Source organism: Trachypithecus francoisi, unplaced genomic scaffold (genome assembly GCF_009764315.1).
Source record: "Trachypithecus francoisi isolate TF-2019V2 unplaced genomic scaffold, Tfra_2.0 Lachesis_group21, whole genome shotgun sequence".
Lineage (NCBI taxonomy): Eukaryota > Metazoa > Chordata > Mammalia > Primates > Cercopithecidae > Trachypithecus > Trachypithecus francoisi.
Genome location: NW_022681467.1, coordinates 39114398 through 39135863, shown reverse-complemented (window position 1 = coordinate 39135863; position 21466 = coordinate 39114398). Strand labels below are relative to the sequence as shown.

The following is a 21466-nucleotide window of genomic DNA, read 5'->3' as shown; positions in this document are numbered from 1 at the left end:
ATTAGCCGGGTGTGGTGGTATATGCCTGTAGTCCCAGCTGCTCAGGAGGATGAGGCAGGAGAATCACTTGAACCTGGGAGGTGAAGCTTGCAGTGAGCCAAGTTTGGGCGACTGTACTCCAGCCTGGGCGACAGAGCAAGACTGTCTAAAAAAAAAAAAAAAAAATCTAATTGGCTTTTCTTAGTGAACCATAAATTGGGCAGTGTCTCCTCTAAAGATTTCATGTTCCATTGGGCATGAAAGATCAGTTTTTATAAGATAGTTTGAGCAAAAACAAGGAAATAGCATAATACGAAAAGCAGATCAGTTACCATCAGGTTACTTCAGGTTACTTTCCCTATAAGGATTAAAGCAAATGGAATTTCCTTCTCCTGTAGACTAAAACTGGCAAGTTTAGGGATTTGGTTGTCATCTTTCTCTCCTGACTTCTCTGAAGATCAGAAAACTAGTTTAGTTGTTTGGTTTGGTGACAAAGAACTTTAGCAAGAATACTTCATTTTCGTTTGATCTTTTCTGTTGGGGCCCAGTGCAGAAGCTCAGTCCAAAATAATGGCTTCCCACAAACTTCATTTTTTTTTTTTTTTTTTGAGATGGAGTCTCGCTCTGTCACTCAGGCTGGAGTGCAGTGGCGTGATCTCGGCTCACTGCAAGCTCCGCCTCCCGGGTTCACGCCATTCTGCCTCAGCCTCCCGAGTAGCCGGGACTACAGGCGCCCACCACCATGCCCGGCTAATTTTTTGTATTTTAAGTAGAGATGGGGTTTCACCATGTTAAACAGGATGGTCTCAATCTCCTGACCTCGTGATCTGCCTGCCTTGGCCTCCCCAAAGTGCTGGGATTACAGGTGTGAGCCACCACGCCCGGCCCCACAAACTTCATTTAATAGTGAGATTAGGTCACTGTGGGTAGTAAAACTAGGCTTTGGCTCCAGAGCCTGCACTCATACTGAAGATGCTGTATTGCCTTGTTTGAAAGCACAGGCTGCTGAAGCCTGGGGATCTATGCTCTTTATCTGTCTTGCCTAGTGTAGTACAGGATGCATGAATCAGGAACAGAGGAATCAAAGAAACAGACGATGGTGTGACAGCCGTGCTCAGTACAACAAAGCCCTTTATAATAACTCAGGTCCATTAAAAATGCAGTGGGGGGCTGGGTGCAGTGGCTCATGCCTGTTATTCCAGCACTCTGGAAGGCCAAGTCATCACTTGAGGTCAGGAGTTTGAGACCAGCCTGGCCAACATGATGAAATCCTGTCTCTACTAAACATAAAAAAATTAGCCGGGTGTGGTGGTGCACGCCTGTAATCCCAGCTACTTGGGAGGCTGAAGCAGGAGAATCACTTGAGCCCAGGAGGCAGACCTTGCAGTGAGCTGAGATCACACCACTGCACCCCAGCCAGGGCAACAGGGCAAGAAACTCTGTCAAAAAGAAACACACAGTGGAATTCTAGATACTTAAATAGATAAGCAAGCTGTTAAAATTAAGTTTAGCCTAAATCTGCTTCCTTACATATTTTAAGTTCAGTCTAAATGTTTCTCTGAACAGAGTGAACTATAACCTAACTGTTATGTAAACAGACTACATCCTACCCTCATACCAATGACTGAGTTTTGGCCAATCAGATATGGCCAACTGTTCAAACTGTGTTCAAATAAGGCAAATGCAAAGCTGTAAGCAATCCAGCTGTTACTTTACCTCACTTGCTTTTTCTGTCCATAAATTCTCTCTGACCATGTGGCAGCACTGGAAACTCTCAGAACCTATTCTGTTTTTCTTTCTTGCTTTTTTTTTTTTTTTTTTTTTTGAGAGATGGGATGTTGCTATGTTGCCTGGGCTGGTCTTGAACTCCTAGGCTTGAGTGATCCTCCCATCTCAGCCTCCCAAAGTACTGAGATTACAAGTGTGAGCCACTGTGCCCAGCCACAGAACCTTTTCTGCTTTGGGGGACTGAATGATTCAGAAATTGTTCTTTGTTTAATTAATCTGTTTCATTTAACTTTAGACAAATTAAACAGATTAATTAAGCAAAGAACAATTTGGTGTCAGAAGTAGGAACCAAAGTGGAGCTCCTAGGGTCTCCCAGGAGCGTCGAGTGACGAAATGAGTGACGTGCTGGACTCATTTTGTCCATTCCTCTCTCATAGCAAGAGGATTGTGGGTAAGTTCTCAGATTCCAAAGCCCCATGAATTTGGGTTTCTAACTATCTAAGTTTCTTTGAGCAAATTCTTGATCCGAGCTGTCTTCAGAAGTCATGATAGAAAACTGGCAGTAAATGGCAGTACTTCAGAGAATAAGAAGTTCAGTTTTCAGAGATTTACAGGAATTTTTGGAGACAGAGTCTCGCTCTGTCACCCAGGCTGGAGTACAGTGACACAATCTTAGCTCACTGCAACATCCACCTCCCAGGTTCAAGCGATTCTCATGCCTCAGCCTCCCGAGTAGCTGGGACTACAGGTGCGTGCCAGCATGCCCAGCTAATTTTTTTGTGTTTTAGTAGAGAAGGGGTTTCACTGTGTTGGCCAGGTTGGTCTTGAACTCCTGAGCTCAGACAATCCACCCACTTCAGCCTCCCAAAGTGCTAGGATTACATGTGTGAGCCACCGTACCTGGCATGAAATTTACAGGATTTTTTTTGTGTGTATGTTCCATCTCATTTGTTTCTTCTTCTTGCATGTTCAGGTAGGGAAAAATTACTGCGTAAGTTGATCAAAGGAATCTGAGAGCCAAAGTCAAGATTCAGTATAAAAATAGCACCCTTAATTTCTGAAGAAAGAAGTACTCTACCTTTTGGCTATGCCTACCTATATACATGTAAGTATTAGGCCCCAGAAGAAGCATGCACTTACAGAAATGGCAAAATCTTACTAACGGTAATTTAAAATTACAATGAAGGGTGGGTGTGGTGGCTCACACCTGTAATCCCAGAACTTTGGTCCAGGCGGGTGGATCACCTGAGGCCAGGAGTTTGAGACCAGCCTGGCCAATATGGCAAAACCCTGTTTCTACTAAGAAATACAAAAGTTAGCCAGGTGTGGTGGCACATGCCTGTAATCCTAGCTACTTGGGAGGCTGAGGCAGGAGAATTGCTTGAACCCTGGAGGTGGAGGTTGCAGTGAGTTGGGATCATGCCACTGCACTCCTGCCTGGGCAACAGAATGAGGCACTGTCTAAAAATAAATAAATAAAATTACAATGAAATGTTCCAAATAAACAACATTGATACAGGCAGGAGACAGGGAAATACTGGGTAGAAGACGGTGGTTCCCCAGCAAAGGCCCCACCATCAAACCTGGATACTCACGGCTCTAAGTGAGGACAAGCATTTCTGTTTTCGCACCCAAAAAGTTGCCTTTTGGCCTGGCGCTCCCCTATCCTGTACCCATATAAACCCTGAACTCCAGGCGACGAGGGGACAAGGAGACAAGCAGATGAACAGCAGAACAGTGCAGCAGAGAAGGAACGTCTGGAGGAGTTTGGCTGTGGACGTTCAGAGAATTGGCCACTGGATGGCCAAACTCCAGGGGAAGATTATCTTCCCACTCCATACCCTGTCCAGCTCCCCATCCTCCTACTGAGAGGCATCACCGCTGCTCAGTAAAACCCCTGCATTTATCCTTCAAGTCCACATGTTACCTGATTCTTCCAGGACACTGGACAAGAACTCAGGATACAGAAAGCTGTCACACTGGCCCTCTACCCCTGCAAAAAGGCAGAGGATCCACTCAGCTGGTTAACACTTAAGCCATCTGTGGATGGCAAGGCTAAAAGAGCACACTGTAACATATTCCCTCTTGGGCTTTGGGAACTGCAGACAGCCACCCCTAGACACTGCCGTGGGGCTGGAGCCCAAAAGTGTCCACTCCAGTTCTTGCACCTGCCCATCCATGTGCTCCCCCTCCCATTAGGGGTTCGAGCTTGCTGCGGCTGAACAGAAGCCACACCCCTATCGCATGTCCTTCGAGGCGGGCCAGGGAAAGCTCCTGTTTCAACACTGCACTTAAAAAAAAAGAAGTGCATTTAAAAATGAAAGGTCTGGCCGGGCGCGGTGGCTCATGCCTGTAATAATCCCAGCACTTTGGGAGGCCGAGGCAGGTGGATCACGAGGTCAGCAGATTGAGACCATCCTGGCTAACGTGGTGAAACCCCGTCTCTACTAAAATACAAAAAAAATTAGCCCGGCGTGGTGGCGGGCACCTGTAGTCCCAGCTACTCTGGAGGCTGAGGCAGGGGAATGGTGTGAAACCCAGGAGGCGGAGCTTGTGGTGAGCCGAGATCGCACCACTGCACTCCAGCCTGGGCGACTGAGCAAGACTAGTTCAGAGAATTGTCTCAAAAAAAAAAAAAAAAAAAAAAAAAAGAAGGCTCCAGGGATGTCTGTTGATGTGCAAAAGTTTCTAAAAAGATTCAGTATTGTTATTGGCTCTTTTAAAAGAATTTATAAAAGGCAAATAAAAAACTTGAGACTAATTAATTAAAAAATAACATCCAGCTGGGCACAGTGGCTCACACCTGTAATTCCAGCACTTTGGGAGGCCAAGGCAGGCAGATCATGTGAGGCCAGGACTTTGAGACCAGCCTGGCTAACATGGTGAAACCCTGTCTGTGCTAAAAATACAAAAATTAGCCAGGCATGGCGGTGGGCACCTGTAATCCCAGCTACTAAGGAGGCTGAGGCACAAAAATCATTTTTACCCAGGGACGGAGGTTGTAGTGAGCCAAGACTGTGCCACTGTCAGCCTGGGTGACAGAGCGAGACTCTCTTCTCCTTCTTCTCCTTCTCCTTCTCCTTCTTCTTTCTTCTTCTTCCTCTTCCTCCTCTTCCTCTTCTTTTCTTCTTCTTCTTCTTCTTCTTTTTTTTTTGTTAAAATAAAAAAATGCAAATCTGCTAATTTTCACTTTGTTACTATCTGATACGGTTTGGCTGTGTCCTCACTCAAATCTCATCTTGAATTCCCATGTGTTGCGGGAGGGACCTAATGGGAGGTAATTGAATCATGGAGGGGGGTCTTTCCCATGCTGTTCTCGTGATCGTAAGTCTCATGAGATCTGATAGTTTTATAAAGGGGAGTTTTCCTGTACAAGCTCTCTTCTCTTGTCTGTTACCATGTGAGATGTGCCTTTTACCTTCTGCCATGGTTGTGAGGCCTCCCCAGCCACGTGGAACTGTAAGTCCATTAAACCTCTTTCTTTTGTAAATTGCCCAGTCTCAGGTATGTTTTTGTCAGCAGTGTGAAAACGGACTAATACAGTAAATTGGAACCAGTAGAGTGCGGCACTGCTGAAAAGATACCCAACAATGTGGAAGCAACTTTGGAACTGGGTAACAAGCAGAGGCTGGAACAGTTTGGAGGGCACAGAAGAAGACAGGAAAATGTGGGAAAGTTTGGAACTTCTTAGAGACTTGTTGCATGACTTTGACCAAAATGTTGATAATGATATGGACAATGAAATCCAGGCTGAGGTAGTCTCAGATAGAGATAAGGAACTTACTAGGAACTAGAGCAAAGATGACTCTTGTTATGTTTTAGCAAAAAGACTGGCGGCACTTTGCCCCTGCCCTAGAGATTTGTGGAACTTGGAACTTGAGAGAGATGATTTAGGGTATCTTTTGGAAGAAATTTCTAAGCAGCAACACATTCAAGAGATTACTTGGATGCTGTTAAAGGCATTTAAGTTTAAAAGGGAAACAGCATAAAAGCTTGGAAAATTTGCAGCCTGACAATGTGATAGAAAAGCATACCCCATTTTCTGAGGAGAAATTCAAATCAGCTGCAGAAATTTTCATAAGTAACAAGGAGCCGAATGTTAATCCTCAACACAATGGAAAGAATGTCTCCAGGGCATGTCAGAGGTCTTCACAGCAGCCCCTCCCATCATACGTCCAGAGGCCTAGAAGGAAAAGATGGTTTCATGGGCTGGGCCCACGGCCCCATGCTCTGTGCAGCCTAGGGACTTGGTACCCTGTGTTCCAGTCTCTCTAGCCATGGATAAAAGGGGCCAAGATATAGCTCAGGCTGTTGCTTCAGCCTGTTGCTCAGGCTGTTGCTTGGGGGTTTGCACCCTCAAGCCTTGGCAGTTTCCACTTGGTGTTGAACCTGTCGGTACACGGAAATAAAAAATTGAGGTTTGGGATCCTCCACCTAGATTTCAGAGCATGTATGGAAATGCCCAGATGCCCAGGCAGAAGTTTGCTGCAGGGGTGGGGCCCTCATTGAGACTCTCCACTAGGGCAGTGCAGAAGGGAAATGTGGGGTTGGAGCCGCTACATAGAGTCCCTATTGGAGCACCACCTAGCAGAGCTGTGAGAAGAGGGCCATCATCTTCCAGACCCCAGAATGGTAGATCCACTGACAGCTTGCACCATGCACCTGGAAAAGCTGCAGACACTCCATGCCAGCCAGTGAGAGCAGCCAGGAAGGGTGCAAAGGCTGCAAAGCCACAGGGGTGGAGCTACCCAAGTTCATGGGAACCCACCATCAGCATGACCTGGATGTGAGACATGGAGTCAAAGGAAATCATTTTGGAGCTTTAAGATTTGACTGCCCTGCTGGATTTCAGACTGTCATGGAGCCTGTAGCCCCTTTGTTTTCACCAATTTCTCCCATTTGGAATGGCTGTATTTACTGAATGCTTGTACCCCCCATTGTATCTAGGAAGTAGCTAACTTGCTTTTGATCTTACAGGCTCATATGTGGAAGGAACTTGTCTTGTCTTGGATGAGACTTTGGACTGTAGACTTTTGAGTTAATGCTGAAATTAGTTAAGACTTTGGGGGACTGTTGGGAAGGCATGATTGGCTCTGAAGTATGAAGACATGAGATTTGGGATGGGCCAGGACAGAATGATACGGTTTGGCTGTGTCCCTACCCAAACCTCATCTTGAATTCCCAGGTGTTGTGGGAGGGACCTGGTGGGAGGTAACTGAATCATGGGGGCAGGTCTTTCCTGTTCTGTTCTCATGATAGTGAGTCTCACAAGATCTGATGGTTTTATAAAGGGGAGTTTACCTGCACAAGCTCTCTTCTCTTGCTTGCTGCCATGTTGAGATATACCTTTCACATTCCACCATGATTGTGAAGCCTCCCCGACCACGTGGAACTGTAAGTCCATTAAGCCTCTTTCTTTTGTAAATTGCTGTCTCAGGTATGTCTTTATCAGCAGCATGAAAATGGAGTAATACACTATTCCACCCTAAAGGCTAAAAGAAACCATCCTGGATAAAGTGTTTATAAAAGGTATGCCCTCTGGCTGGGCATGGTAGCTCACCCCTGTAATCCCAGCTCTTTGGGAGGCCAAGGTGGGAGGAATCACTTGAGCCCAGGAATTGGAGACCAGCCTTGGCAACATAGTGAAACCTCTTCTCTAAAAAAAAAATTAAAAAAGTTACGCCCTCAGGTAAAGTAGGTTTGCTTCCTTTTCAGAGATATCCATGCTGGACTCATGCATAGCAAATCCTTTCTTTGCCCAATTCCTGAATGGGCTTTACCCAGAACTCAGTAGTTTTATTTTATTTTTTTATAATGTGCAAAGAGGAGAAATAACTCAGTAAATCTAGCTAAGAAACAGTAGCTACATTAAAAAGACCACCTATTGAACTAAATCCATCTCCAAAATACACCTTTCTGACATTTAGCTGGCCATCTTAAAACATTTTTGTAAAATAAATTTACATAGATAATGAAAATTTTCATTTGTAAGAGTTCTGAGAAGGATGACTGAGTCACTAAAAACTCTTACATTGTTTTAAATTTACATAACAAGTCTGCTTTGTTTAAGATGCTTTTCCTTGCCAATTTATTTTAACTGGGGCCTTCACACCCTTCTTCCTTGGTTTTGGCAAATGATGGTACAATGTTTAGACCTCAAGTCTCAGCTTTGTGCTTTTGAGATATAAATTTTCTGTCTTGTTTCACTGAAGACTCATCTTTTTATTTATTTATTTTATTGTTTGAGATGAAGTCTCGCTCTTGTTGCCCAGGCTAGAGTGCAATGGCGCAATCTTGGTTCACTGCAACCTCTGCCTCCCGAGTTCAAGTGATTCTCCTGCCTCAGCCTCCCAAGTAGCTGGGATAACAGGTGTGCACCACCATGCCTGGCTAATTTTGTATTTTTAGTAGAGGCAGGGTTTCACCATGTTGGTCAGGCTGATCTTGAACTCCTGACCTCATGTGATCGACCTGCCTCAGCCTCCCAGAGTGCTGGGCTTACAGGCATGAGCCACCATGCCTGGCTGAGTCATCTTTTTAGAAGGCAAATTATTGCCTAGTTAACAATTGCTTTGAGCAATGAAACAGGTAATTGGAAGATTGATCATCTGAGTGGGGAAAATTTATTTATTTATTTATTTGTTTATTTATATTGAGGCAGGGTCACACTCTGTTGCCCAGGCTATAGCGCAGTGGTGCAATCACAGCTCACTGCAACTTTGGCCTCCTAAGGCTCAGGTGATCCTCCTGCCTCAGCCCCTACCAAGCAGTTGGGACTACAGGCATGTGCCACCATACCCAGCTAATTTTTTGTATTTTCAGTAGAGATAGGGTTTCACCATGTTGCTCAGGCTGGTCTCAAACTCCTGGGCTCAAGCAATCCACCCACCTTGGCCTCCCAAAGTGCTGAGATTACAGGCATGAGCCACCATGCTTGGCTGAAAAAATTATTTAAAAGCTAGAAAATATGAATTCTTTATGAAAGCTTAAGATTGCTTTCTGTATGTATATCAATATATCTATATGGGTTGTGTGTATGTGACAATATTTGGTAAATTAAGCTAGTTTTTAAATTATTGATGTAATAGCAATGGCTTCAAAATTACCAGTTAAATATAATTCAGAAATGGTTGCCTGGGTCTACTGGTTAAACAGGTTCATGCCGTCTCCAATACATGTTTTAAGGGCCATAAAACTCCTGCTTCTATAATATTTTTGATACTTGCTTGATTTGTCTGTGAGCTTGTTTTTGGTTTTGAGTCTTTGGATTGTGGAATCCAGACAGGTGGCCTTATTAAGATCTGGGGACATGTTTTCAGCACCTAGACCACCAGCTAGCTTCAAGGCAGAATCAAGCCCAATATGGCCCCTTCCTCCTTGGCCCATCTTTGCCTCTTGGCTATTCTGGGAGGGGTTTGATCCTCTAGGCATCATTTTCACAGATCTGCCTTCTGTCCTGAGCTCCAAACTTGGTATATAAATTCTGGACCCAGAGGAACCTTGCCCTCTTTAGCCATTCTGGGTGCCACATGGCTACTTGAGACCCAGGATGACTGGAGAAGACATTAGGGAGGGTACCTGTGTCAGAGTTTCGGAACTGTTTTTTGTAATCCAAAATCTTAAAGTCATGTTATATAAAATTAAGTAATAATCATAAAATGTCTGGGTCATTTATAAATAAATTAAAATAGCAAACATTAATTACTAAACATAAGTTTAAGTTGATATGCTTTGGCATCTTATTTTTTATATGGTATAGAAAAGCTAAATATATTTACGTTTGATAATAAAGAAAAATGTGAGGCTGGGTGCAGTGGCTCATGCCTATAATCCCAGCACTTTGGGAAGCTGAGGCAGGAAGACTGCTTCAGCTCACGAGTTTGAGACCAGCCTGGGCAACATAGTGAGATCCTATCTTTACAAAAATAAAAACATTAGCTGGGACTACAGGCCACATTTTATATTTGTATATTAAAATAATAATAATAAAATCTGATTTTTCTCTCTCGGAGACAGAGTCTCACTCTGTCACTCAGGCTGGAATGCAGTGGTGCGATCACACCTCACTGCAGCTTTGAACTCCCAGGCTCAAGTGATACTCCTGCCTCAGCCTCCTGAGTAACTAGAACTACAGGTACACAACACCACACCGGCCAATTTTTTTATTCTTTATAGAAACAGGGTGTCACTGTGTTTCCCAGGCTGGTCTCCAACTCCCAGGCTCAAGTGATTCTCCTGCCTTGGGCTCCTAGAGTGCTGGGATTACAAGTGTGAGCCACCATGCCCAGCCTGGTTTTCTCTTTTAAACAAAAATTTCATGCAGTATTAGTAAAATACAATAAAATATTTTTGCTCACCTTTTGAGTAAACTGCAAAAAATTTTTAAAAAAGGAAAGGGCAGGAGAGACAGATTCTGTCTCATTCTAGTCTTGTTTAGGTCTTTTGATTGTTTGGAAAATGGAGTCTTCTATCAAAGAGTAAAGGTTTTTGCTTTTTAAAATCTGAATTATCACAGTGACCTGTGATCTTATTTTGATAAGGTATTTTAATCCTTTAACATATTTGACAGGCTTCTGAAAATCAAATTTCAAATTAAAAATTGTCTTTTTTTTTTTTTTATCTTTCACTTTGGAATGCATCATAGGGTCCTTGTGGCATCCAGAAGAAAGATAATAAAAGGGCTTATTTGATATGTTAAATTACATGGGAAGCATTGCCAAATAAGAAATCATGGTTAGGCCATGCATGGTGGTTTAAACCTGCAATCCCAGAACTTTGCAAGCGTGGATCGCTTCAGCCCAGGAGTATGAGATCAGCCTGAGCAACATGGGGAAATCCTGTCTCTATTTTAAATAAACAAATAAAAATGAAAAAGTAATGATGTTTAACTTTCTTTGAGTTATGTTTTTATGAATGTTACTAACATACGTTTCAAAATTGTATAAGATTCCCCAAATTCTGATATGTCTGGATGTGTGTGTGTGTTTGTATATATACATGGATTTCATATATATATATATAATTATAGTTATTATGTTCAATTACTGTAGATCACAGAAATGAACAAATTTGTCAATTGTGTCTTTAACAATGACAATTAAGTTGGCTGTATAGTTAATTGCTTAATTCTGATGCAGTTTCTGAAAGTTCTTGGCTGGCACGGTGGCTCACACCTATAATCCCAGCACTTTGGGAGGCCAAGGTCAGAAAACTGCCAGAGCCCAAGAGTTCCAGACCAGCCTGGAAACATGGGGAAATCCCGTCTCTACAAAAAATAAAAGTAAATTAGCTGAGTGTGGTGCATGCCTGTGGATCCCAGTTACTAGGGAGGCTAAAACCTGGGAGGTCAAGGATGCAGTGAGCTGTGATCACAGCACTGTATTCTAGCTTGGGTGACAGGGTGATACCCTGTCTCAAAAAAAATAAAAAATAAAAATAAAACGAAAACTCTTCTCAAGCAAGTAAAATCCTAGAGTGTCATGTCTTCAAGGAGGTTCATGGAAAAAGTAAAAAAGACCCTGACAAACACTTTTTTTTCCTGACAGGCACTCTTTTTTTTTTTGAGACGGAGTCTCGCTCTGTCGCCCGGGCTGGAGTACAGTGGCCGGATCTCAGCTCACTGCAAGCTCTGCCTCCCGGGTTTACGCCATTCTCCTGCCTCAGCCTCCCGAGTAGCTGGGACTACAGGCGCCCGCCACCTCACCCGGCTAGTTTTTTGTATTTTTCAGTAGAGACGGGGTTTCACCGTGTTAGCCAGGATGGTCTCGATCTCCTGACCTCGTGATCCGCCCGTCTCGGCCTCCCAAAGTGCTGGGATTACAGGCTTGAGCCACCGCGCCCGGCCCTGACAGGCACTCTTAAATACAGGTTTCTGATAACTTTTCAATCATATTATTTGGACTGGGTAAGAATTCCCAGAACTGTAATAAAGAGACTGACTGATAAAAGTGCTCACCCAAGCAAGAGAGGAATTAATTGAATACCAAGACAAGAGTCTCCCAGATTTTCATGCTAAATCAGGCAGTACAGAAATTGTTTAGGTATGCAATTTGAATGACCCCGTGGTCCAAGACAAATTACCTATGATAACCCATCTAACAAACAGTGCTATACATCTGACTTGGGGAAACAAAATCGATATTTAAGAGGATATAAACCTAATGTTAAGCATGGGCTCACAGAGAGCCTGAATGGTTGTCTAGTCTTTCCTGAGTCCTTAAAGCTTCCATTATTAAAAGCTCTGCACTCCATCACTCCTCATGGAAGAGATAAAATTATCCAAACAGGAATCATATATATATATGATTTTATGACTGTTCTAAATTGCTAAAATAGTTTATGACCAGTGTTTGGCTTGTTAAACTTATAATCTGGGAAGACAATCAAAACTTCATGTATATTTCTCCTACCTGATGGGCTATTTAAACATTTATAGATGAATTTCATTCAATTGTCATTTTCAACGTATGTTTTCTGGCTTTACAGAAACTTTCCCATGTAAGCGGGCTGATGCTATAACAGTAGCTAAAAGATTATTAGGAAATGTGTCTCTCGTGGACATTCCTGGAGAAATCTCCAGTGATAGAGGTACTTGTTTCACTGGACAAGTTGTAAAACAGTTAAATAAGATATTATAGAAACAATAATATCTGGAAAAGCTAACAATTCAACTGCATTGCCTTGGTCAAAGGCATTAGCAATTGATAACAATCAGATCCACTTTCAGTGGAAAACATGAGTTGACCCCATATGAAATAGTCACTAAAAGGTCTATGCTCCTAATAATAGAATCTCATATATCTTTCACTCCTAATCTCTGGTATGACTAAATGCTATGAGGCTTTCTTTCGTTCTTTTTCTATTTATTTTATTTTTTTTTTTTTGAGACATGTTCTGGCTTTGTTGCCTACACTGGAGTGAAGTGGCACCATCGTGGCTTACCGCAATCTCCACCTCCCGGGCGTAAGTCATCCTTGCACCTTAGTCTCCCGAGTACAGTAGCTTGGACCATGAGCGTACACTACCACGCCCGGCTAATTTTTGTATTTTTGGTAGAGACTCGGTTGCACCATGTTGCCCGGGCTGGTCTCCAACTTCTGAGCTCAAGCAGTCCTCCTGCCTCAGCCTCCCAAAGTGCTGGGACTCCAGATGTGAGCCACTGCACCCAGCCTTTCAAGGCTTTAATACATTCTGCCAAAGTATATTTTCACCAGGTAAAAGAAACTTTTCATGATCCACTGACTAAGGACAGTTGAAGACTTCACTATCTAGAACTCATAGAGACTGGGACTTTTGGAAATACCATCAGAGAAAAATTGCCCTTGCCACCCACACTGCAGCAAAACTTTGTGACTTTGAGCTTTGGGTTTGTGATCTTGTAACTCAGAAGAGCCCCTCCAGAACTGTATGCCTGTTGGAAAACATAAGATAAAGCTAACCACGGAAGCAGGTGACATCCTAGATGTTGACAGCTTTCCCAAAATCAGGGATCAACACTCCTCTGCCATCATGAGATTCTTACTTCTCCTAATTTTTCCTTACTTAGGCCTCTGTGAACAATAGAACTGGAAAAGAGGTCTTATGTGCACCCGTGGGGTATACTTTTATTTATGGAGGATTTTGCAGCCAACCTTATACATGGACAATCTTATGCCTTGATAGATGGAAGATAAAGGGCCAGTGTCGGTGAGAAATTTTAGTGGTACATTTGTTGCACCATAATCAGTCAGAAACAGAACACTGGTCCACTCTTAACCTACATCATAGGTTAAAGAAAACATTGCGGCAGGTACAAGAGGCAATCAGCTTGACCCTTCGCTGAGCTGTTAACACTTAGCTGTCCACAGACTATAAGCTGAGTGAAATGAGCCACTCCAGGTCCTGCCCACAAGGGGGTCAAGGTCAAGGGAACAAGTACCATCTCAAGGCAACCATCAGGTAATGGTCAGGCAGTTGTTCACCTGTCTCTCTAAAATAATAATTGGTCACATCTGGCATCAAGGAAAAAATCAGTCTCCCAATAGAAAACATCTGAAGCTGGTGACCTGCAGCTTCCCAATAAGATCTCAGGATTTGGGTGAGTGGGTCCAAGCATGTGCACTAAGAGGCAAAATGGCGGAGTTAAACTGGTACATGACCTTTCTCTAGGAACACTCGACTGGTAAGGGGAAAATGCCTCAAGTGAGCATGCACACTACTTCAGTAATTAGTGTGCACGCACCCCCTCCCAAGTGTTGACAGGCTACTGCACATGCGGACAGCCTGCCCCAAGGAAAAATTCAAGGGAGGAGAGATGCAAAACTCCAGAAGCATGCCAATGTATAGAATCCCAAGTCTAACGTCAAACAGGGCACTTGGATTGCCCAGTTGCCTGCTTGGCCCTGTTCCAAGTGTACTTTTCTTCCTTTCATTTCTGCTCTAAAACTTTTTGATAAACTTTCACTGCTTCTCTAAAAAAAAAAAAAAAAAGAAAAAGAAAAAGAAAAAAAATATCACTGGGGGGCTTTCACTCTTTTAGATGGGCATCATTTGTTAGATCTCTATTTCCATGGTTGGGAGTAAATGAGGCAATAATTAGAAATTTATCCCTTATAATAGTCTCTATAACAGATTCTACTACAGAGGTTTTCGTCAGGCAACAGACTTTAAATTCTCTTGCTAAGTTGTACTAGGCTGGGCTCATGCCTGTAATCTCAGCACTTTGTGAGGCAGAGACCAGACGATTGCTTGTGAGTTGTGACTAGGAGTTTGTGACTAGCCTGGGCAACATAGCAAGATCCCATCTTTACAAAAAATAAACACAAAAATTCGCCAAATATGGTGTCATGTGCCTGTAGTCCCAGCAACTTGAGAGGCTGAGGCAGGAGGATCACTTGAGCCCGGGAGATCGAGGCTGCAGTGAGTTATGATCTTCAGCCTGAGTGACAGAGTGAGATCCTGTTTCAAAAAAAATTGAATAAATAAGGTTGTGCTAGATAATAGAATGGTTTTAGATACTTAATGACTGAACAGGTAAATATCTGTGCAGTTGCTGACACTTCTTGTACATAGAAGAATACATTGGGTATTACAGAGGTTCAGTTACAGAAAATTAACAAATCCCCTATAGCTCATTTTGTGCTTGGTTGAAACGAATCGACTATCTAGTCGATTATTTGATCTATTTGATTTTTGTTGGTTGGGTTCATGGGGACCCTGTCTAAGGCACATAATCCAAACTCTTGATATTATCTTCCTGATAGTCATATTAATGATAGTAGTCTCCCTGGTACACTGTATTCTCTCAAACATTTTAAATGTTTGCATGCAGCCATCATATAATGTCAAATGGTCCCTCTTCAACTGGAACAACAACATTTTAAAAAACATAACCTTGAGGACACTGTAACCTATAAGTTTTGTGTTGAAACTAGAAACCCAGATGATGGTAACTGAGATGGCTGCTAAAGCCCTGGGTTCTGGTCACATTCCTACCTAAGTGAGAACTTAACCAAAAGGGAAGGGTTTTTAAACAAAATTATGGCAAGTCATAATTTTGGAGTGAGCTCACGTACTAGACCCCAACAGACCAGAACAGATTAAATCAAAGTGGAGTAATTCATGCTAAATGAGAAATAATCAAACTAAAACTTTAAAGAAGCAGATAGATCCTAAAACAGATCAAGAGATTGTAGAATAGAAAATAGAAGATTCTAGCATAAGGAGGTCCCCTCTACTCTAATCCTTACAAAAAAGGAATCTAAAGCCCTCACAAAACCCACTCTTCTGCTGTTTCCAAGTGGGATTTGAGCCCAAATAAGTACATTTACAATGACGACAGAATGATATCAATGCCTAAAGTTTTGAGAGGTTGACAAAAAGCGGAGAATTGTTAAATTAAGTGTAGCCTAAATCTGCCTCCTTATGTTCAGCCTAAAGATTTCTCTGGCCGGGTGCGGTGGCTCAAGCCTGTAATCCCAGCACTTTGGGAGGCTGAGACGGGCGGATCACGAGGTCAGGAGATCGAGACCATCCTGGCTAACACGGTGAAACCCCGTCTCTATTAAAAAATACAAAAAACTAGCCGGGCGAGGTGGCGGGCGCCTGTAGTCCCAGCTACTCGGGAGGCTGAGGCAGGAGAATGGCGTGAACCCGGGAGGCGGAGCTTGCAGTGAGCTGAGATCTGGCCACTGCACTCCAGCCCGGGCGACAGAGTGAGACTCTGAAAAAAAAAAAAAAAAAAAGATTTCTCTGTACATAGTGAAGTATAGTCTAGCTGACTGTGTAAACAGACTGTAACCTATTCTCATACCAATCACTGAGTTTTGGTCAATCAAAGCTGGCCAACTGTTCAAACTTTATTCAAATAAGGCAAATGCCAAGCTGTAACCCATCCAGCTGTTTCTGTATCTCATTTCTATTTTTTGTATGGCACTTTCCTATTTCTGTCCACAGGTCTTCTCTGACCATGCAGTAACCTTGGAGTTTTTCTGAACCTATTCTGGTTTAGGAGGCTGTCCAAATGACCAATTGTGCTTTGCTCAATTAAACTCTTACATTTAATTTGTCTAAAGTTTTTATTTTAAAACAACTAAGCAGGCTGGGTGTGGTGGCTCATACCTGTAATCCCAGCACTTTGGGAAGCCAAGATGAGTAGATCAGTTGAGCCCAGGAGTTTGAGACCATCCTGGGCAACATGGCAAAACCCTGTCTCTACAAAAAATAGGGAAGATAATTAGCTGGGCATACTGGTGCACACCTGAGGATTGCTTGAGCCCAGGAGGCCGAGGTTGCAGTGAGCCAAGATTGCATGGTTGAACTCCAGTATGGACAGCAGAGTGAGAACTTGTCTGAAAAAAAAAAAAGCTAAGCAGACTGGGTATGAAGAAGCAAGATCTGATTCAAGCATCAGATGGGGATAGAACAAGATGATGATGGAAGTTTATTCTAGCCTGGAGAATCTCAGGAGCTATTACTGATAGCCTTGTCCTGATTTGGTGTGTGGCATGCGGTCACAAACTCTCATCATACTCATCTTTGCGTTTTTAAAAAATGTTTTACTCTCTACTTTAATAGATGTAAGGATCTTGGCATTTCTCATAGCAAGGGGCAAGCATCTAGCACAAAAGAGGCTCTCAAAAGAAAAGTTCATTTCTTCTCCTCTTTGAACTTTAAAGCGACTTTCATCTAACTTTTGACTTGAACTTCCACTTTGCTCAGAAAAGACTGTAATGAAATGGATAAAATAATGAAATGGATAAAAGAATATACCTTTGATAAGAAAAAAATGGATTTCTAACCCTTCTCTCCTTTGGATCTCTTGTTTGCACATGGAATAATAGTAACTATGAAGATGCAGTCTGCTGGTCAGTTGGTTAATGACAGCCAGTCCTCAGATAACATCATTACATTCAACATCCTTTTGTTATAACTTTGTTGAGAAAACAAATCGATTCACAGCCAGGGTCACTGTCTGTGTGGAGTTTGCATGGTCTTCCCATGCCTGTGTGGGTTTTCTCCAGGTACCCTGTTTTCCTCCCACATCCCATGGATGTGCACTTTAGGTAAACTGGCATGTCTAAATGGTTCCTGTCGGAGTGTGTGTGTGTGTGCGCGCGCGCTCTGTGATGGGACAGCATCCTGTCTGGGGGGACGCCCACCTGGCGTCCTGAGCTGCTAGGACAGGCTGCCACCTGAGACCCTGAATTGGAATGAGCAGCTTGGAAACTGAATGAATGAAAATGAGCGAATACAAATTATTGTAAAATAAAAAATCCATACAGTATATGATAATCATACAAATGCAGGACAATAAATGATGTGATCCAAAAGCACTCAGTGAGTCTGCCAGATTGGTTCTTGTTTGTTTTTGAACTGTATAGTGGGAGGACATGCTCCTGAAAATTTTCGCTTTACAAACACTTATTCCTTGATTTAACCCATCACCACCACGACCGCCCTCACTCACTGATTAACCAAAACTTGGGTCAATTATTCTCTTGTTTCTATTAATCTTTGTAAAAGGTATGTGTAGCTCACATTTATTTCAATGTTTAATATTAGAAGTGTTTTGATCTTGTTTAGAAGTTTGGTGATATTTTTGTAAGCAGGAATACGCCAAATATGCCGTAGGAACTTAATTCTTGTTTCTATCAATTAGAATACGGAGCTGCAGACACTTTTTTTTTTTTAAGAAACAAGGTCTTATTCTGTCACCCACGCTGGCATCCTCAGTGATGCGATCACAGCACACTGCAGCCTCAAACTTCTGGGTTCAAGCAATTTTCCCATCTCAGTCTGCCAAGTAGCTAGGACTACAAGTGCATGCTGCAGTGCCTACTGATTTCATTATTATTAATTTTTAAGCTAACTCTGTGTGACTTTTGTTATGCTGCTGGTATGTGCAAAAACAGGGAAGAGCTAAAGGGCATTTCTTTTTTCTTTTTTTGAGATAGGGTCTCACTCTCTTGCCCAGGCTGGAATCCAGTGGCCCGATCTCAGCTCACTGCAGCCTCCACCTCCCGGGTTCAAGCCATCCTCCCAGCTCAGTCTCCTGAGTAGCTGGGATCACAGGCTTGTGCCACCATGCCTAGTTTTTGTATTTTTAGTAGAGACTTGTGGGATGTATGCAATGTGGCTTCAACTGAGGCCCAAGAAAATGGTGCAGACTGCTTGTGGCCCTGAAAATTGCAATTGCCCTGAAAACTGCAGTTGCCCTGAAAATTGGAGTGTGGTTCAACTTGATGATACAGTTCTAATGTAGCGTTCTAATATTTATTAATCTAAAGTGGTTAATGAAATAAATTGGACATAGGAGTTGATATCCGGTATCCTCAGGTTACTGATTTTATTTTTATTATTTTTATTTTATTTTTTTGAGACAGAGTCTCAGTCTGTCTCCCAGGCTGGAGTGGAGTTGTGTGATCTTGGCTTACTACCGCCTCCACTTCCCAGGATCAAGTGATTTTTGTGCCTCAGCCTCCCGAGTACCTGGGATTACAGATGTGCGCCACCAGGCCCGGCTAATTTTTGTATTTTTAGTTGAGATGGGGTTTTGTCATGTTGGCCAGGCTTGTCTCGAACTCCTGACTTCAGATGATCCGCCAGCTTTGGCCTCCCAAAGTGCTGGGATTACAGATGTGAGCTACTGCACCCAACCCTGATTTTTAAAACGTTGTATACTGTGAAGCACCACATTAAAGTACTCTAGTCTTACAAATTTTTAGTGTTTTTGAATTCTCAGCCAGGTGCAGTGGCTCATGCCTATAACCCCAGCACTTTGGGAGGCTGAGGCAGGCGAATTGCTTGAGCTTAGAAGCTCGAGACCAGCCTGGGCAACGTGGCAAAACCCCATAGCTATATTTAAAAAAGAAAAAAATGAATTCTCCAGTTCCCCAGGCTCATACTCAAAGAGATTTAAAAAACTGACAAAAGACTCTCTCCTTGTCCAAACTTGGCCTCTACTCCCTCCTGTCCTTGGCCTGCCTGGCCCAGTTTTAATAAGAATCCTGCTAAGTTATCCCCCATCCTTGATATCTGATCAAGTTTCTGATCCTTCACCTCTGATATATAAGTCCTTGGTCTGCCTCTAGCAAGAATCCTGCTAGTTCAGTTTAGCTAGAATCCCCCTACCCATGATGTCTGCTCTTAGTAATTTTTCAGCTATGACCCCCTCACTCTTCTTGTTGCCTATAAATCCCCACTTCTTGCCCTTGCTGTTTGGTTGAGGCAGACCTCTCTCCCCTCTTCCAATAGTGCTGGATAAAATCCTCTTAACTGTTTTAAAAAGTGTCAGAATATATATATATAAAACCTAGAGCCAGGAAATGTAAATGAAGAGTTCTTTCCTTCCTTTCTCTCTACTTCCTTTCTTCTTCAGTCTTTTTGTTTGTTTGTTTGTTTTAAGAGACGAAGTCTCACTATATTGCCCAGGCTGATCTTGAACTCGAGTTCAAGCAATCCTCCTGCCTCTGCCCCCTAAAGTGCTGGGATTATAGGCGTGAGTTACACACCTGGCCTCATTCCTTTCTTTCTTTTGCCCTCTTTCCCTCTGTCTCCTTCCTTCCTTATGTTAAATACAATTTTTAGGAGTTCATTATTTGGATTGGGCTCTGGCATTAGACCCAATGGACCAAACTAAAATGGAGTACAAATGCTGAAGTTCCACACCACCAAGCCGAAACCAAGATTTTTTTTTTTTTTTTTGAGATGGAGTTTTGCTCTTGTCACTCGGGCTGGAGTGCAATGGCATGATCTCGGCTCACTTCAACCTCTACCTCCCAGGTTCAAGCAATTCTCCTGCCTCAGCCTCCTGAGTAGCTGGGGAGTATAGGCGCCCACCACCATGCCCAGCCAATTTTTGTATTTTTAGTAGAGACAGGGTCTTACCATGTTGGCCAGGCTGGTCTCAAACTCCCAACCTCAGGTGATTCACCTGCTTTGGCCTCCCAAAGTGCTACGATTTACAGGTGTGAGCCACCACACCTGGCCTGAAACCAAGATTGTTATCAAACTTTCCAAGAAATCAGGAGAGAGTGAAATAATAACCAAACCTCCAAACAGGCCAGTTTTAGACCTATATGATTACAGGTGCATACCACCACACCTGCCTAATTTTTTTGTAGAGACAGGGTCTCACTATGTTGTCCTGGCTGCTCTCGAACTCCTAGGCTCAAGTGATCCTCTTGCCTTACCCTCCCAAATTGTGTGATTACAGGTGTGAGCCACCACACCTAGTCCAGCCATTCTATATTGTTCTTCTGTGCTCTCTTAATGTTTAACCATGCCTTTTATTTAAATAATTCCAGGAACTGGCCTTAGGAGGTCCAGAATATCAAACCAAGGTTGAGAGTGTCCCATCTGAGGAAAGAACGCTGAAGAATTGATTTACAGCCTTGTTGCCTCCAGCTAGACCACCAGGTGGCCCATTACTCAACATAACCATTGCAACTAGATAATGCTGACCTGCACACCCTACCCCTCAGAGCTTTGCCCCGCCCTGCCTGCATATCTACCCGATATTTAATTTTATAGTTTTTAATTAAAATATGGATGGCTTCATGAATTTGCATGCCATCCTTCCACAGGGGTCATGCTAATCTTCTCTGTGGCATTCCAATTTTAGTATATATGCTGCCGAATCAAGCACTAAGTGTGATGTTTTATAGTCCCCCGAAACAGGAAATATTTACTTACTGCTTAACTTACTTGCTATTATCTGTAGGGTCACGACAGGAAACAGAAGGCACACTCCCACTTGAGTAATCTGAAGGTAATCTAAGGCCGGGCGCGGTGGCTCAAGCCTGTAATCCCAGCACTTTGGGAGGCCGAGGCGGGTGGATCACGAGGTCAGGAGATCGAGACCCTCCTGGCTAACACGGTGAAACCCCGTCTCTACTAAAAATACAAAAAACTAGCCGGGCGAGGTGGTGGGCGCCTGTAGTCCCAGCTACTCGCAGGCTGAGGCGGGTCCCAGCTAGCTACTTGGAGGCTGAGGCGGGAGAATGGCGGGAACCCGGGAGGCGGAGCTTGCAGTGAGCCGAGATCGCGCCACTGCACTCCAGCCTGGGCGACACAGCGAAACTCTGTCTCAAAAAAAAAAAAAAAAAAAAAAAAAAAAGAAGGTAATCTAATAAATCATTAACTTATTTATAATGGCGTGGGCAGGGTGTAGGAAAATTACAACAGTTAGCATAAGACGGTGGGGCTACGACAAAGGGAGGCAGTGGTTACCAGGACTTGGAACAAGAGGGCTGTGTACACCAGACACTACGGCCTTCGG

The 21466-nt window shown here is 43.2% G+C and overlaps 1 non-coding gene across 1 annotated transcript; it reads right to left on the bottom strand.

Annotated features, from left to right (window-relative positions):
- Positions 1-20726: 20726 nt before the first annotated feature.
- On the bottom strand, positions 20727-20833 carry LOC117069187. The gene has a single exon (XR_004431432.1). It is a non-coding gene; the product is annotated as a U6 spliceosomal RNA (small nuclear RNA).
- Between the last annotated feature and the right edge of the window lie 633 nt (positions 20834-21466).